The sequence below is a fragment of the Canis lupus genome, chromosome 33 (genome assembly GCF_003254725.2).
Source record: "Canis lupus dingo isolate Sandy chromosome 33, ASM325472v2, whole genome shotgun sequence".
Lineage (NCBI taxonomy): Eukaryota > Metazoa > Chordata > Mammalia > Carnivora > Canidae > Canis > Canis lupus.
In genome coordinates, this window is record NC_064275.1 from 20,882,923 (window position 1) to 20,896,831 (window position 13,909).

At 38.1% G+C, this 13,909-nt stretch overlaps 1 long non-coding RNA gene across 2 annotated transcripts; it reads left to right on the top strand.

Moving 5' to 3' along the window:
- The first annotated feature begins 576 nt into the window (after positions 1–576).
- Positions 577–9,139, top strand: LOC112677941 (uncharacterized). 2 transcript variants are annotated; one of them, XR_007408034.1, is made up of 4 exons: positions 577–1,029; positions 6,200–6,718; positions 7,421–7,490; positions 9,030–9,139. It is a non-coding gene; the product is annotated as an uncharacterized LOC112677941 (long non-coding RNA). The 2 variants fall into 2 exon arrangements; XR_004811750.2 differs by having other exon boundaries at positions 6,200–7,490.
- The last annotated feature ends 4,770 nt before the right edge of the window (positions 9,140–13,909 follow it).

Consider the following 13,909-nt stretch of genomic DNA (forward strand, 5'->3'; position numbering starts at 1 on the left):
CTTGGGAGTAGGAATAAGATCTACTATTTGTTAAACTCCTATGTGTCAGGCATTCTTTTGGGGCTTTACATTAGTTAAATCTGTGAATGTTTGTTGCCGTCATCTGATAAAGGCCACTCTGAAAGCTCAAATGCACTGAAATTTCTTCTCCATCCCCACCACAGCCCTCACTTTTGTTATAGCTTGAAATTGCGATTGAAAGTGAGTCCTTGATTTCTACTATTACAGTATAGGAATGTAAAGTATAATGGCACATTTTTCAGAAATAATTTAGCCCGGGCTAGCCATCAGATAGCTGAGAGAAGGTAAGGTTAGTGGGGAAGAGGAGATAGGAACAAAGAAGATACTGGGGGATTGACAGCTTTCTTGTAATTGAGGATGTGGGGTTCTGAAACAAGAGACGCATAACTATAGGCACCTGTTTCCTAGTCCATTATTTTACCTGGAGCTGGTGCCAATGATATGAATGGAGGGAATTTTAGAATTAGTAATAAATATATATCTCTGAAGAGAGATTGGAACTCTGCTTTTGTCATAATTCAGAATATTTCCAGTATTCTAAAAGAGTGGGGCAGCCAGATATCTTCAAGTATAATTAATTAGTTAAGGAATTTTTATTTTATTGATTCATTCATGAGACACACACGCACACAGAGGCAGAGACAAAGGCAGAGGGGGAAGCAGGCCTCCCGCGGGAAGCCCAATGCAGGACTCCCCCCCGGATCCTGGGATCACGTCCTGAGCCAAAAGGAGATGCTTAATCACTGAGCCACCCAGGCGTCCCAAGTAAAACTAATTTATTTATTTATGATAGAGATAGACACAGAGACACAGGAGGAGGGAGAAGCAGGCTCCATGCTGGGAGCCCGATGTGGGAATCGATCCAGGGACTCCAGGATCACGCCCTGGGCCAAAGGCAAGCGCTAAACCGCTGAGCCACCCAGGGATTCCCCCAAGTAAAACTAATTTAAACACATGTATGCACACTCCTTGAGGATCTGGCTTTGTTGAGTTGCACAGCTGTTACAGGTAATCTACTCTCATCTCATCTCATCTCATAGGTGGGGAAATCAAGACCCAGAGATCAATTGGCTTGCTCAAGCCATACCACGCGGCAGTTAGCAGCACACCTGAAATAGATGTCTGGTGACATTCACCCAATATCCTCAACATTACTCACCATATCAAACAGCTCTACATAACATCAAAAAAAGTATACTTTGGAGTGAAGTTAAACAGAGCTCACTTTCAGACCTATATAACAATGGCTAATGGGCTACAGTGAATCACACTTATGGGCTTCCTAATCAAACACAGGCAAAACATATATAGCTCAAAATTATACTAAAATTGTTTTTTTCACACCAACTGTAATATATTTGTATTTTATGGATTGCAGGTTGTAAGAATTAAATGAAACAACATATGTAAGAGGCCTAGCAAAGAACTGATTCTCATTTCTTTCCCCAATTATCAACAGATCATTTTCTTTGGGGGAAAAATATATAAATGATTGTCTCATTAGTCTTCCTGGACACCTTCAAGATCTCCTCCCAACATCCTAATTCTGCTTAAACTCTATTCTCTTTTTCACAGATGATGATCCAAAGAAAGTTTAAGGTTTTTTTCTTAATCACCCACTCCCAATCTTAGAGGTGTGAGACACTTACTCTGCCTTATAATGGTTATGCAAAGAAATGATGACAAAGCAAAGTATCTGTAATATTCCTTTAAAAACAACAGAAAATTTCTGAAATAGAAGTCGTATTGGGGTTGCTTCTATATTTTATAAGGAAGAGACTTCACATGCTGTCATGAGGAAGTATGTAGTCAGAGGTCCTTGTGCACTTAACCCTGATTGTGTTATAACACGTAGGAAAAAAATATTTTAAATTCTGGGTGGCTTTCACAAAGTCCCATCTCTGGCAATTTGTATACACTTTTCTTTCCCAATCTATACTGAAGCTCAGGAGTGAAGAATCTCCTGGTTTTAGGCATTAGTTCTGGAGAAAATAGGGTAGAGAATAAAAAATGCGTATTATTGAGCATGCCCTTTGTGTCAGGAACCACTTGATATATATAATTCATACACCTATCTTGCCCTCTGGAAGGTAAGGCAAGGTAGAGAATTTGTTTTCTGGCTCACAACTAGCACCTAAGAGGAATGCCTGACCCATAGTGGGGGTTTAATACATACCTGTTCAATGAATAAATGAGCAGTCCACCAACCTGGGTAGCATTCCCTTCATTGTACTATTAAAGTGGCCAAACCTTAGAAAGATTAAATTTCCTGGACATGGTTTTAAACACTAGGTAGAGCCTGGACTTAAATCTGAACTGCTACCAGGTTTCCATTCTCTCTACTGTGTTGCACTGGTACAAGGAGCAGTGAATTATACTCAGTTCATCAGTCTCGTGGCTTAACAGGTTCAGAGGTGAGGCATTCTGTACGAATCAAAAATATGTTAATTTGATTCTCCCCAGTCCATGATGTGACCATCTTCCCTGCTTTTTGAATAACTTAAGTCTTATTGGGGGGGGGGGAAGGTACATCTTGCAGCCTGCAGACATAAAAGATCATAAAAGATCTCAGTCAATTGTATGTGCTGAGATAATTTCTAATAATCCTGGGCAGCACAATGGCTTGGCCAAAGATCTTGTGTTCCAGATCTTGCAAAAGATGGGTAGTGTGACCATGGGTCAGTCATTCAACATTTCTGACTCTTGCTTTCTTCATCTATAGTTGCTGAGGTGTGGAAGAAGATAAATGTTACTAAGGATCATTCCAGAGCTGATATTCTATGATTTCTTCTCCCTCAACCACAACCAGGCAGCTCACATTTTAAGAATTGAGAAAATGTGAATTTTACTTTTCTTTCTCTCTCCTCAAGGAATCTCATGCATTTTTAGCATTGTTCCATATTTGGCTGTAGAGCTTACTCAAGGGCATTGTGAATTGCGGGAAAACATGGAATATGTTTTTCCTTGCCTACTCACGCAAACAGTTTAGGATTGTTTTCAGGGGTGATTCCCTGTTCATTAGATAAATTTTTCTACATCTTTACCCCTTCCTTATTTATAAAATTATTATTAATAAGTGTCAAGTAAGGTGGATCAGGAAAAAACAACAACAATGAAGTGATGAAATACAAGTATCATGGCCTTCATGTTGGGAATGGTAACAGGAACTAATAGAGACTGTGGCTGAATGAAGACCACAGCTCCTGTCTGGGGGGGGGGCGGGGGCAGGCCATCCTGAGTTTAGCCAAATTTTGTCGTGTATACTTACTGATCTAGGGTATCTAAATCATATTATGCTTTTTAAGCAAAGCCATAAATCTTGAACTTTCTACAAAATGTTCTGGTTTTTAATATTAGCTCTATTTCTAAAAGTGAACAAAAACTGTATAGGCCAAATAAAATATATAGTTGTGGGATGAATTTAAATAAGGGAATACTAGTTTGAATGCTCTGATTTAGAAAGATCTGTTTCTGAGAACTAGTGTTTCATTCTTGAGCAAGCAGAGTATGTATCTGTGTGTATACATGTTAGTTTACACCTGATTTGGCAAGTAACTTTTAGACGCTAAAAAAGGAGTGGGAGGAACATACTGATGAAATAATCTGTGACCGCATGGGAAGCAAAATGGAGTTCTCATGACACCCTAGATTGTTCCGTTAGACAAAAGCTACTCAAGTCTATTCTGAGCTGTTTCTCTAGAAATAGATTCCACATTGAAGACTTAGGGAAATATCCTGCTAGGAGTAAGAAGATGGCTAAGATTAGCTCCTGTGAACAGAGGATGAAGTGCCCTGAAATGTGGTTGAGATGTGTGCCAATGGTTTAAACAAGAAAAGCCCTTCTTAAAAGTAGAAAGATCAAGGACTAAGACAGTGATGTTATAAAACAGCCTGCACACACAGATATATCCCCAAGCAACACTAACTTCTTGAGCACATTTCTCTCAAACAGTGAACATTCTAGTATACAAGTTAAAATTTTCTACACGTTTTTAATTTTAAAATAGTTTCCCAGGATTTTAGTGGTATGTTATATATGCTCATATATATATTTTTTCAAATACTATTGTCAGAAGAAGTAATTGACAAGGGCATAACAACAACAACAAAAAGACCTACCCTGCTTTCTCTTCCCTCTCTGTAGGAGAACAGGTCTCAGATTTACACAAAAGTGTCTGCCACCCAGGCCTCTTTGATGCACTGGTAACAAGGGTCCAGCGGGCCATGGTGCAACAAAATATGACAGAAGAGAGAAGACACTAAATAGAAGAGACAGTTGAGATGAAGAAACAGGAGAGGAGGTAGCACAAATCCCTCCTGTCCCAGATATATTTAGAAGTGATCAGAAAAAAAAAAAAAGTGATCAGAAGAGTGATGGTTGTAACCATACAGTTGGGGTACAGCTGAGTAACAGAGACCCAGCTGGGGTTAGATTAATTTTCTGGCCCTTATTTATCCACTAAATTTTAAAAATTCCAAATATTATATTTTTCACAGGAGATTCTAAATATAAGTATTACTTTTCACGCAATATGAGCAATTTTCCCATTATCTCCTCTGAATCCTACTAGTAATACTGACATGCTTGCAGAATTGAACTTTATTTCTAAAGCAACATATTTTAGGAATGAACTTTGAGGATGAAAGAAATGAAAGGAGATATGATTATCTTTACCACACAATGAGAAACAATAGGAAGGTATTATGCTTTTCTGTATAGCACTTTCCTTACTATCACCCCAGGCTATAATCCCCTTGGTATTCCTGTATTCTCATCTACCTTGAGATTAAAGAGAACATAATTATTTCATCTAAAGCCTCAAAGGCATTTCCTAAGGTCCCGTTGCTGGGTGAACTGAACCCAGACCTTGATTCCTATGAATCCAATTATGGAGCTTTGTTAATTTGCCTATAAATCTTGATTTTACATTCCCATCTCTCAAACCCTTATTTTAGGATAAAGGTATCAAAGATAAGGTATGAATTAATAATTAAGAATAATCACTCTAAAAAAAAAAGAATAATCATTCTAACAAGACCCATATCAAAGATCGCCACTGGTTAAAATTGGGTAGTATGTAGGACAACACAACCTCAGAAACATCCTGAGTTCTAAGGAGTAAGAACATGCAAACTTACTTTTCTCTGGCAGCTCTAATGCTAGACAATGTATGTGCTATGGAGTAACCATCTCTCTCCCCCTCTTCCTTACAGCACGAAGTAACAGATGGGATATCTCAACTAAAAATGTCAGCACTTTATTGACCAAGCTTCTACTGGATTTCATAATAGCAATATGTGAATTACAATTTCTCATTTCAGGAACTAAGGGGGCATAATTATTATTCACGAAAACTTGTTTTTTTTTTTCATGCTGACATTTCAAATGTTATTCCATCCTTAAGACACATGTATTTTTCTCATTCTACAACATTGTCCTATGTAAGAAGTATTTCCTTTCTGACTCATAACTCAATGCTCAGACTGTTAGACCATATCACCTGCTATAGGGTGACATGCATCTCATTAAAGATAGCTGCCATTATTAATGATCAAGCACAGTTCAATGAGTACAGTAAAATCTTAAAACATAAGCATAAAGCAAAACGCTAAAGATAAATTAGGGCTGCAGTGAAACTCAGCTTCAATAAAGCATCTGGCTGAAATATCTATATTCCGCTTCAGTCTAATACACTAGAAAATACTGGCTGTTGAGTATTAACTATAGGCCTTCTACAGAACAAATATTCACAATTTTATCTCTCCTGCAAGTAAACCTAAACCTAAATCTTAAAATATACCTAAAACCTTTAATAAAAACTCTATATAAATTTACAGAATTCATCTCTTTTGTGGGGTGCATTTTATGACTCGGATATTAATCTGCATTAGCATGGTACAAGAAGTATGTTAAATATTTTAAATGACTTGATTCAAATCTCCCTTCTGCTTTCATATTGAGTCAAATAACGAAAAGCATTTCTCAAGATAATATTGTTCATAGTTTACCACTGTTTCCCCCAAATGTGAGAAAGGGTCTAATTTATGGCATTATGCTACAGTATTTCCTTATCTTATTAAATGATGCCATTTTCTGCCTTTCTCACCCAAACAGCATCTGCTAGTCACAAAACTGGAAACACATCTTTTAATTAAATGCTTATTTTATTTTCCCTAGGGACAATGGATTGTAGAATTGCTTTCTCAAGATTTACTGCTTCCTTTCCCTTTATCTCAAGCCCTGATGTACAGTCAACTTGTCCTCTGAAGTAACAACTGTCCCATCTGGCTGAGAAGTGATGGACACGGCTCCTTAAGCACACCGTATTCTCCGTTCTTGGCACCTCCATGCCCGAAAGATATCAACAAATTGGATGGAATTCCAAGAACAGCCAGAAAAATGATTAAAGAGATGGAGGCACTGAATTATGAGGAAAGATGAAAGGACAAAATCTGTCTAGCTTGGCGAAGCAATGACTGAGGCGCCGTGTGATAACTGTCTACAAGTGTTTGAAGAAATATAAACACCAAGAGAGGAGAGGGCACTTTTTAGGATGGTCTACAGGATAAGCAGGGCAAAAAAAATAGAACTGAAGAAATGGGAGAGATTTCCTAAGAGGGGGAGCTTGCTCATCAGTTGCAGATTCTGATAAACAGCAAAACGAAGTCTAAAGAGAACAACATGTCTCTCACGCTTGTAGGTTGCAATCAAGATTGACCTACCTTGAGCAAATGGCAATCTGTTTGCATGTACACATGTACTATCTGTGCTTTTCCAGCTTACCAAGTGCTTCCACATTCACCTTCTCATTAAATTAACAAAACGGCCTTATGCCATTACCTGTTAACCTTAACTAAGAAAAAAAGGAAGTTTTTTTCTTCATAGGTGTTGAGGCAAACAGGAGATTTGCATGCAAAACCTAGATAACTCTGAGCTGACCATCTGTTTGCTCTTACAACACTCTGTCTTCCAGGATTCCCATACAATGTTAGACCATGCTTACAATCTAGAAAAAGTATTTAGGGTTATGTTTAAACCAACAGTCCTCAACCTACCTGTTCTCTTGCTGTTCTTTGCTCAAATAGATTGGTTATAAAGTAGTTACCTGAGCAAAATTGTGTAAGTATTCTCTTAATGCTCTAGATGACCCAGGGTGAAATGATTCCTGTTTGGTTACTTTCTTCCCTTGGGTAATGGGCTCCATCGTGCCTTTAGCCCCTCATTCTGTCAGCTGCAGCCCTCAGATCTTTCATTAATGCAAAAATGTTGAGATTCACTTAACATGATACCCCTACACCTTGCAAGAATATTAGTTGTACTTCGTGAACCAAATTTTTTAAGGAGATGTAGTTCAAATGTGCTAACAGATGTCATTTGTGTTTTGTTGATGGGTTCCAGGTTGTGAATCCTTTCAACCACCTACCACATGTGAGGTGTCTGATGGAGATCTACTTAGAGAATAATCCAGGTATGAACATTATTGTTTCTAACTAGAGCTTTGGGTCCAAACCTCATTGATAAACTGGTCTGGAATATGTATGAGTTATGAAGACACTTCTGCATAGGTAAGAGTCTGAATGATATTCTCGTGTTATGCTTTCTTTCCCTGGTCTACATAATGGTTTCCTATTAGCCTTCTCTAGGTTATTGCTGGAAAGGAAAGAAGGACACATTTCTTACCCATTAGGAAACCCAAAGTACCTATACCATAATATCTACTGGGGAAGAAGTGAAAGAGTCAATCCCAAAGTAAATAATCCAGTGAAAACAAAAGATCTCCCCCAAATCAGGAGAATCTCCCTTGTAGAACTAAGAGCTCTTAGAAATGCTTCTCGTCATCCTGAAATGTGTGGACCTTTGCACAAATGTGTGCCCTTGATCTAGAACATACAAAACCCCCTAGGGGAGTATAAGGAAATTGGGGGTGGGGGAAACACTGGCCTTCACTCTAAAAACTACAGGATTTATCCCAAATACAAAGAAGAGTTTAGCAAGAGATGGTCTTGCCATGACAACCTTTCTGAGATGCTCTCATTAAAATAGTGACATCTACTGTAAAGCCAGCTCTGCCTGTTAGATGTTGGATGACTTCAAGTTTTTGAGTATATATGTTCTAGAGCAGTATGCCTCAAACTTTAATGTATATATGAATCACTGGGAATCTTGTTAAAGTTCAGGTTTTGATATAATTAATCTGAACTAGGGCCTAAGATGTTGAATTTCTAGTAAGTTCCCAGATGATGCTATTGCTATTGGTCCACGTACTACATTTAGAATAGCAAGATTCTATAGGGCATTTTCCATTCTAGCCGTATGACATAAAGTAAAAAAAAAAAAAAAAATACTGCAGACTAGCCATGTATATTTCAGAGAAAATTTACATTTTATTTAATTTTTTCATTTCATGTGGTATAAACAATGCATTCAGGTCATAAAACAGACATAGGGGGTCCCTGGGTAGCTCAGTCAGTTATGGGTAGGACTCTTGATTTTGGCTCAGGTCACGATCTCAAGGTAGTGAGATTGAGCCTGGCATTGGGCACCATGCTGGGCATGGGGCCTGCTTAAGATTCTCTCTCTCTCATTCTCCCTCTGCCTGGCCCTGCCTTCATGCATGCCTGCTCAATCTCTCTCTCCCTCTCTCTCTCTCTCTCAATCTAAAAGAAACAAAACAAAAAAAGGAAAGAAAAAAGCAGGCACGTGTATTTGTATTTACATTAATATTTTATAATATTTTCCTTCTTTTAATTTTAGCTCAATTTTTACAAATACATTTCTAGGTCTATGTCCTGATTAAAAAAATCCTATTTTGGAAAAGAGTCCTGTAGAAGAATAGCCAGAAGTGTTAATTTTCCATAACCCTAACGACAAAAGCCTCACATGTAGACCATTGATGCTTTTGCCAAATAGGGCTAATATGGAGTTGCTATATTTTTTTTCTGATAAACGTATTAATTTCTATAATATAAAGTGACAACATCTAACATTTCCTTCTTTTTTTATATAGAAGACACCTCAAAAAAAAGGTGGAAAGGAAAACAGAAGGAAGGAAGGAAGTAAAGAAGGAAAGGAGGAAGGAAATAAGGAAGTAAAGAAGGAAGGAAGGAGAGAAGGAAGGAAGGAGGGAGGGAGGGAAGGAAGGAAGGAAGGAAGGAAGGAAGGAAGGAAGGAAGGAAGGAAGGAAGGAAGGAAGGAAAATATACATTAAGAAAGAGAGGAAGAAAAGAAAAAGAATAACAATAACAACAAAAACAACAACAGTGGCTCCAGACTATCTTGACATCTAAGAGATATGTTTTACAAGGAATTTTTAAGTTTTGACCCCAAAAGTGGTCTTTCATTCTTCCTCCTGGAGGCTAAGACACAAACCCAGATGAAGAACCTATCGGCTGCTGTTCTGGAGGGGTGGAGGAGGGGCCATCCAGACCCAGTGAATCACCAAGGAAACATGAGGCCTATTTTTCTGTGGAGCTAAACTTCAAAAAACAAGCCAAGAGATACAAAGGGAAAAGTGTGATTGCTTTGACAGCAAAAACAAGCAAATATCTCCAGAGGGGATTAGTCCCTCTGCTTCAAAGTAACCAAAATAAAGAGAGCTGAGCCAGCTTCACTGGGAACAGCACCTGTCCATCAGGCAAGGCTGAGCTAATGGAACAGCAAACAGCGTCTATGTGCACCACTCAGCAGCCTGGATGGCTAATACCAAGGAACACACTTTCACTATCAAGATTCAACTTTCTAAATCCAACATCCTCTCCTGGAATCATAGGGAGGTTAAGGATCACCCACATTCAGGCCAAACCACACCCCACCATGCCAGTGTGCCTTTCCTTGTCCATCCCACCAGCCTGCCTTCCAGGCTCCATCTTTCACAAAACAGTTTTAATTCTCAACCAAGCCTGAATTATTGGGGAAACACAAAAAAACAAACAAATAAAACTTCCTTAAATTGAAGCCAAAGGTTAAGTCTCATTTATGAAAAAAAAAAGTTTTGGCCTCTGGAGAATTTCACTTCTACTCAGAAACTCTTCAAATAAAAGGATGGCTCTCATGCCCCCATGAAATATCCTTCTCTTTAGACAACTCATATGGTGGTATACAGATTTATTTTTTTAACTATCCAATTACTATCCCGTTTTCTTTCTTTTTTTTTTATAAATTTATTTTTTATTGGTGTTCAATTTGCCAACATATAGAATAACACCCAGTGCTCATCCCACCAAGTGCCCCCCTCAGTGCCCGCCACCCAGTCACCCCCACCTCCCGCCCGCCTCCCCTTCCACCACCCCTAGTTCGTTTCCCAGAGTTAGGAGTCTCTCATGTTCTGTCCAGTTTTCAATGGGTCCTTTAAAATATATTGGCTACAGAATTAACCAAATTAGTACAGAGTAAGTTTCGATTTTTACCTCCCACAATCTGGATGTCATACTTCTATGAACTCAGCGTAAGAGCCGGGCATTGGGTACCATGCTGGGCATGGAGCCTGCTTAAGATTCATTCTTTCTCTCTTTCTCTCTCTCACTCACCCTCTGCCGGGCCCTGCCTTCATGTATGCATGCTCAATCTCTACTCCGTATCATAAATTGTGTCAAAAGTCCGCGTCTGTTTTTATATAAACTGATATTAAGTCACATTTCCCCCAAACTGTTTTGTGCAATGGAAGTTTTAATCTAAGTGTTGGACTTCCCATTTATTCCCGCTGATTTTCAGCTTGTTAGTTTTAGCTCACTGTTTAAGCTGACAAACTTGAAGTTTTATTTTTTATTCAGAATGTGAGATATCCCTCACAAATTAGACTTTTGAAAATTTAATAAGCAGGCCCTCTATTTTGTTATCCAAGTCGCTGCTAAAAATATCAAATACAAAAAGGCCCAAAGCAGATATAAATGCAGGTTGATAGAGACTTTCAGCATATTTTATCAGCCAAATGCAGATTAGCTTGAACATCCCCATCTTCTTCCTCTCTTTCTCTCTCTCTCTCCCTATTGTTCCATTTACTGGCCTTAAGCAAGGCTCTTGTATTTGGGAGAACACACCAGACCTAAAAGAATCTTCACTTTTACTATTAGTTTCTCACCCTTCTTCCAATTTCCTCCTTCCTAAAGATACGATTAATACTCATGACTCAAGAGAAAATACTCAAATAAGATAATCCTCAAGCCTAACTAGGACTCGCTCTTACCCTCACCTGTCTTGGACTACACTACACTGATTCACAAAATTCAGACAAGTTCACAGGACATCCAAGGTCAGAATAGAGAGTTAAATGACTCAATTGGGGAATTTAAACAACTGGCAACCAGCTACTGCAGTAAGAAACAGTCCCCATGGATGGACTTAGGGGTGTGTTCCTTACACTCGAATAAAATAAAATAAAATTTAGAGAGTTGGTAAGTTTACTATAAGAAACAATGTGTTACTGCAGTAAGTCAGCAATTTAGGCTTTCAATCAGCTCACAGAGTTAGATTTTGTTGAAGGCAAAACGCTCAGCATGGTAACTAATCAGCACACTCTCTCCAAACATCCCCTGCCTTTATTTTCAGTTGCTTGTTACTTCAATTCACACCGATTTATCCTCCCTCACAACTCAACCCACAACTTTCTCATTGCCTGACCTGAGGCATGGATAGCAATTTTCAGTGTAATCAGCCAGAGGATGTAATCAGTGCAATTAACAGATGGATTGGGAATACTACATGAAACCTAAATTAAAATCCCACTAAAATTACTGTACTGTATCTGTAAATACTCACGCTAAACAAATATTTCTTGTGGTAAGTCTCTGGCAGTGGGATAATAATTTTAATGTAAAACTTTTGATGAGTTGGGCTCCTATGCTCTATTCACTGATTTAATATACTTTATTGAGCACCTACAGTATGCCTATTCTTATGATGAAACAAAAGTAAAATAGGATATGGTATCTTTCCTCAAGGAGTACTGTTGTATTAAAGAAATAAGTCTGAAAGTCATGAAAAAGTTCTAAAAACAGTAAAAACAAACAAACAAACAAAAACATCACCACCACCACAAACAACAATAAGGAGGGGAGAAACAAGAACGTAAACCAGTCTAACTGGTTTCACTTTAATTCATGACCATAAACTCTTTTGGACCTTGATCGCTGCCAAAATCCTATTAATTTCTTCAAGAAATATGCTTCCCCCCCAAGTATATTATTTCATAACTTAACATTTCTCAAACCTCCCATTCCCCTCCTAACTCTAAGTTGATGACCTGTCTTATGCTTCATTAATAAAGTTAACTATTGGAGGAAATTTTTTTTTTTACACTCTCGTTAACAAACTAGAAAAAACAACTTGTGTCTTTAGCTTTTCCAATTCATTGTAAAAACATAATTTCTCGGAGATCCCTGGGTGGCTCAGCGGTTTAGCGCCTGCCTTTGGTCCAGGGCGCAGTCCTGGAGACCCAGGATCAAGTCCTGCGTTGGGCTCCCAGCATGGAGCCTGCTTCTCCCTCCTCCTGTGTCTCTGCCTCTCTCTCTCTCTCTCTCTCTCTCTATGTCTATCATGAATAAATAAATTTAAAAAATTAAAAAAACATAATTTCTCCTAGAAAAGGGAAAATCTCTCCACCTTCAGACTGAGTTCCATCTTCAAATAATTTTTCAAGGACTTTGCTCCTTCATTGATTCTTTCTCAACAGCTTGATAAACTTTCCTTTACCACTAGAATATTCCAATAGGGAATTCAAACATACTCATATTCAAACATTGTCAGTATCTCTCATATGTAAGGAGAAGGGAGAAAGGAGGCAAGGAAGGAAGGAAGGAAGGAGAGGAAAAGAGGAAAGAAAGAAAGAAAGAAAGAAAGAAAGAAAGAAAGAAAGAAAGAAAGAAAGAAAGAAAGAAAGGAGAGAGAGAAAGAAAAAGAAAGAAAGAAAGAAAGAAAGAAAGAAAGAAAAGAAAGAAAGAAAGAAAGAAAGAAGAAAGAAAGAAAGAAAGAAGAAAGAAAGAAAGAAAGAAAGAAAGAAAGAAAGAAAGAAAGAAAGAAAGAAAAGGAAAGAGGGAAAGGAGAGAGGAGAGAGAGAGAGAAGGGAGGAAGGAAGGAAGCAAGCCAGCAAGCTTCCCTAACCTACCATCTCACTGGGCTCTCTCACAATTTTTCTGTTTTCCTTCATACCCTAACTTCCTCATCTTTTACTCATCTAATTGCTCACTTTAATCTGGTTTCCAACTTCAGATTCCAAAAGACTTTTTTTCCTTCTAATAATTTCCACGTTCTATATTCTAAGTAGAAGTTCTTATTCTATCATATTCAGCATTCCACACAATAGATTACACTCTCCCTCCTCAAATACTCTTTTTCTCGACTTCCATGATGCTATACACCCTCCTGGTGTCTCTCCAGCTCATTGTTCTTTTATTCTCAGACATCTTGGCTGGCTTCTCCTCCATCAGACTTAAAAATATGAAGTATTTCAGTATTCCTTACAAGCCCATTTTCTATCAACACTTCTCCCTGCTGATCTCATCCAGACTTATGTCTTTAAATGTCATCTCTATGCTGAATATTCCTGAATTATAACTCCAACCCAGATTTATCCTGTGAGCTCTGAACTGTTTCTATATATCTATACTTGGATTTTTACCAGGAGTCCTTAGTCTTAATATGCTTACATTGGAGTTAATTCCTCATTCCATCTTTAAAATAGGAGATCTATAGAGAGAAATGGATAAGTTAAGGAACCAGAGGGTAAAATGAGATCAAAGATGATACAGCTGGAGTAAAGGAATGAGAAAGTTGAGGGTTGTGGTTGTGGTTAGGAAGTGGAATTTTGGAATTTAATATGTAAGAAATGAACATTTTAAGAGATGACAGTTGAATCTATTATTAATGTGAGTACTGAGAATGGCAGGGAGGTTC